General features: G+C 58.7%; 1 protein-coding gene across 1 annotated transcript in view; it reads right to left on the reverse strand.

The window, feature by feature from the left end:
* The window catches only part of ARHGDIA (Rho GDP dissociation inhibitor alpha), a 47394-nt gene extending 42154 nt beyond the window's left edge, over positions 1-5240 (reverse strand). Inside the window, exon 1 of the mRNA XM_078857100.1 lies at positions 5158-5240. The gene's annotated coding sequence lies outside the window, so the exon portion shown is untranslated. The remainder of the gene's footprint in view (positions 1-5157) is intronic.
* Between the last annotated feature and the right edge of the window lie 760 nt (positions 5241-6000).

The raw sequence follows: 6000 nt of genomic DNA on the forward strand, positions 1-6000 counted from the left end.
CTGCACATGCCCCACACACACACACCCTGCACGTGCCCCACACACACACCCTGCACGTGCCCCACACACACACACACACCCTGCACGTGCCCCACACACACACACACACCCTGCACGTGCCCCACACACACACACACACACCCTGCACGTGCCCCACACACACACACACCCTGCACGTGCCCCCCACACACACACACACCCTGCACGTGCTCCACACACACACACACCCTGCACGTGCCCCACACACACACACCCTGCACGTGCCCCACACACACACACACTGCACGTGCCCCACACACACACACGCTGCACGTGCCCCACACACACACACGCTGCACGTGCCCCACACACACACACACCCTGCACGTGCCCCACACACACACACACTGCACGTGCCCCACACACACACACACTGCACGTGCCCCACACACACACACACTGCACGTGCCCCACACACACACACACCCTGCACGTGCCCCACACACACACACACACCCTGCACGTGCCCCACACACACACACACACCCTGCACGTGCCCCACACACACACACACACACCCTGCACGTGCCCCAAACACACACACACACACACCCTGCACGTGCCCCAAACACACACACACACACACCCTGCACGTGCCCCAAACACACACACACACACACCCTGCACGTGCCCCAAACACACACACACACACACCCTGCACGTGCCCCACACACACACACACACACCCTGCACGTGCCCCACACACACACACACACACCCTGCACGTGCCCCACACACACACACACACACCCTGCACGTGCCCCACACACACACACACACACCCTGCACGTGCCCCACACACACACACACACACCCTGCACGTGCCCCACACACACACACACACACCCTGCACGTGCCCCACACACACACACACACACCCTGCACGTGCCCCACACACACACACCCTGCACGTGCCCCACACACACACACACCCTGCACGTGCCCCACACACACACACACACCCTGCACGTGCCCCACACACACACACACACACCCTGCACGTGCCCCACACACACACACACACACCCTGCACGTGCCCCACACACACACACACACACCCTGCACGTGCCCCAAACACACACACACACCCTGCACGTGCCCCACACACACACACACACCCTGCACGTGCCCCACACACACACACACACACACCCTGCACGTGCCCCACACACACACACACACACCCTGCACGTGCCCCACACACACACACACACACCCTGCACGTGCCCCACACACACACACACACACCCTGCACGTGCCCCACACACACACACACACACCCTGCACGTGCCCCACACACACACACACACACCCTGCACGTGCCCCACACACACACACACACACCCTGCACGTGCCCCACACACACACACACACACCCTGCACGTGCCCCACACACACACACACACACCCTGCACGTGCCCCACACACACACACACACACCCTGCACGTGCCCCACACACACACACACACACCCTGCACGTGCCACACACACACACACACACCCTGCACGTGCCCCACACACACACACACACCCGCACGTGCCCCACACACACACCACACACCCTGCACGTGCCCCACCCCCACTACACGTTATCCTTGCACGTGCGCCCACACACACACACACACACCCTGCACGTGCCCCACCACACACCCTGCACTTGCCCACCCACACACACACACCCGCACGTGCCCCACACACACACACACACACCCTGCACGTGCCCCACACACACCACACACACACACCCTGCACGTGCCCCACACACACACACACACACCCTGCACGTGCCCCACACACACACACACACACCCTGCACGTGCCCCACACACACACACACACACCCTGCACGTGCCCCACACACACACACACACACCCTGCACGTGCCCCACACACACACACACACACTGCACGTGCCCCACACACACACACACACACCCTGCACGTGCCCCACACACACACACACACCCTGCACGTGCCCCACACACAAACACACCCTGCACGTGCCCACACACACACACACACCCTGCACGTGCCCCACACACACACACACACCCTGCACGTGCCCCACACACACACACCCTGCACGTGCCCCACACACACACACCCTGCACGTGCCCCACACACACACACACACCCTGCACGTGCCCCACACACACACACACCCTGCACGTGCCCCACACACACACACCCCCTGCACGTGCCCCACACACACACACACACCCCCTGCACGTGCCCCACACACACACACACACACACCCCCTGCACGTGCCCCACACACACACACACACACACCCCCTGCACGTGCCCCACACACACACACACACACACCCCCTGCACGTGCCCCACACACACACACACCCCCTGCACGTGCCCCACACACACACACACACCCTGCACGTGCCCCACACACACACACACACTGCACGTGCCCCACACACACACACACACTGCACGTGCCCCACACACACACACACACCCTGCACGTGCCCCACACACACACACACACCCTGCACGTGCCCCACACACACACACACACCCTGCACGTGCCCCACACACACACACACACACCCTGCACGTGCCCCACACACACACACACACACCCTGCACGTGCCCCACACACACACACACACCCTGCACGTGCCCCACACACACACACACACCCTGCACGTGCCCCACACACACACACACACACCCTGCACGTGCCCCACACACACACACACACACCCTGCACGTGCCCCACACACACACACACACACCCTGCACGTGCCCCACACACACACACACACACCCTGCACGTGCCCCACACACACACACACACCCTGCACGTGCCCCACACACACACTGCACGTGCCCCACACACACACACACACACCCTGCACGTGCCCCACACACACACACACACACCCTGCACGTGCCCCACACACACACACACACACCCTGCACGTGCCCCACACACACACACACACACCCTGCACGTGCCCCACACACACACACACACCCTGCACGTGCCCCACACACACACACACCCTGCACGTGCCCCACACACACACACACACACCCTGCACGTGCCCCACACACACACTCACACACCCTGCACGTGCCCCACACACACACACACACACCCTGCACGTGCCCCACACACACACACACACCCTGCACGTGCCCCACACACACACACCCTGCACGTGCCCCACACACACACACACACACACCCTGCACGTGCCCCACACACACACACACACCCTGCACGTGCCCCACACACACACACACACACCCTGCACGTGCCCCACACACACACACACACCCTGCACGTGCCCCACACACACACACACACACCCTGCACGTGCCCCACACACACACACACACACCCTGCACGTGCCCCACACACACACACACACACCCTGCACGTGCCCCACACACACACACACACACCCTGCACGTGCCCCACACACACACACACACCCTGCACGTGCCCCACACACACACACCCTGCACGTGCCCCACACACACACACCCTGCACGTGCCCCACACACACACACACACACCCTGCACGTGCCCCACACACACACACACACCCTGCACGTGCCCCACACACACACACACCCTGCACGTGCCCCACACACACACACCCTGCACGTGCCCCACACACACACACACACCCTGCACGTGCCCCACACACACACACACACCCTGCACGTGCCCCACACACACACACACACCCTGCACGTGCCCCACACACACACACACACCCTGCACGTGCCCCACACACACACACACACCCTGCACGTGCCCCACACACACACACACACTGCACGTGCCCCACACACACACACACACCCTGCACGTGCCCCACACACACACACACACACCCTGCACATGCCCCACACACACACACACCCTGCACATGCCCCACACACACACCCTGCACATGCCCCACACACACACACACCCTGCACATGCCCCACACACACTCATAACCTATCCCACACACACACACTCACAACCTGCACATGTCACACACACACTCACAACCTATCCCACACACACACACCCTGCACATGCCACACACACACCCTGCACATGCCCCACACACACACTCACAACCTATCCCACACACACACACCCTGCACATGCCACACACACTCACAACCTATCCCACACACATACACCCTGCACATGCCACACACACACCCTGCCCCACACACACACAACCTATCCCACACACACACACACACCCTGCACATGCCCCACACACACTCTCTCTCACCCTGCACATGAGCCCCACACACACAACCTATCCCACACACACACGACGATAGCTCAACCAAGTGGCTTATCACGTGGACATTCATAGCAGAGCAGCAAAATACTCTAAACGCGTGACGTTGATTCTAAATGTGGAGAGGTGGAAACACTCGCAGGACCTGGAGAGAAATCCACACGACCACGGGGACAGAAGCGAGAGAGAAAGACACGCAAACTCCAAATACGTAGCAGGCGTCGTCAGGGTACATCGACCGAACCTACGACCTCCTGCAGACCGGGCGAGGGAGTTAACATCTCGCCACCATCTTAAGCGTCCGTGCATCACGTGTCGCCATCTCTGTGTGTAGATAGACACATAGTCGCTGTGTCTGTGTGTGTCTCCGTGTCTGTGTCTCTGTGTGTAGATAGACACAGTCGCTGTGTCTGTGTCTCTGTGTGTAGTTGTTGTCTGTGTGTATGTGTGTCTGTGTGTATGTGTGTCTGTGTGTGTCTGTGTGTAGATTGACACACACAGAGACACAGAGTCGCTGTCTCTATGTGTCTCTGTGTGTAGTTGTGTCTGTGTGTGTATATGTATCTGTGTGTGTCTCTTTGTGTAGATCGACACACAGAGACACAGAGTCGCTGTCTCTATGTGTCTCTGTGTGTAGTTGTGTCTGTGTGTGTGTCTCTATGTGTAGATCGACACACACAGACACACATACAGAGTCGCTGTCTCTGTGTGTATATGTGTCTGTGTAGATCGACACACAGACACACAGAGTCGCTGTGTGTCTGTGTGTAGTTGTGTCTGTGTGTGTCTGTGTGTAGATCGACACACACACAGAGACACCGAGTCGCTGTTCCCCACCTGTGCTCCGCTCGGCTCCGCTGCAAGCTCTGGGCGTGGGTCGATGGGCGCGGCCTCACACCGTGACGTCACTTCCCGTCTCCGCCGGAAACGCGGCTCGAGCCTTATATGGGCCACGTGCACCGCGGGAGGTCCCACTGCCCGAAACGTCGCCTATTGTCCTAACACCGCGTCAACGCACACACGGTTATACCCCGTATTGTCGTGCGGGCAGATCGAGTTTTCAGGTCCATACGGCGTACAGCCGTTTCGATAAACAAATTGTGTGTGTGTCTGTGTTTTATTCCACGTGTTGAGTGAACGTTGGAGGTTTATTAGGAGCCACTGGGTGGTCATGAATGTCTTAATTGGTCATCTAATGAGATTAGGGCACTGATGAGGGGTTGACGGGTGTGCAGTGGTGGGTGTAGTGGTGGTGATTGTCTGTTTGTTCGTGTTTCTCCCTTGTGATGGGACTTTGTAGGATGAACGTTGAAGATGTATTTGGGGCACGGGGTGATCATTAACGTCTTAATTGGTCCCTAATAAGATTAGGGCACTGATCATGGGTTGACAGCTTTCTATCGTCCACACACAGCATATATTTTATCCAGTGTGTGTGTGTGTTTATTCAGACTAAGGGCCATGCAGTGTTGTTGACGAACGCGTTGCGTCTTTCTTTGTTTGGTTAGGGGCCGTCCATAAATGACGTCACGCACCTAGGGGGGGGGTTGAGAAATGTGACGTCACATCAAAATGCGCAACTTTAAATAAATATAGACAAAACGTTCTACTTAATTAAATAGACTTTATAATAAATGTTTTCTCCTACAACATCAGAGTGCAGCGCCACATTAAATACGC

Source organism: Lampetra fluviatilis, chromosome 5 (assembly GCF_964198595.1).
Source record: "Lampetra fluviatilis chromosome 5, kcLamFluv1.1, whole genome shotgun sequence".
NCBI classification, from domain to species: Eukaryota; Metazoa; Chordata; class Hyperoartia; order Petromyzontiformes; family Petromyzontidae; genus Lampetra; species Lampetra fluviatilis.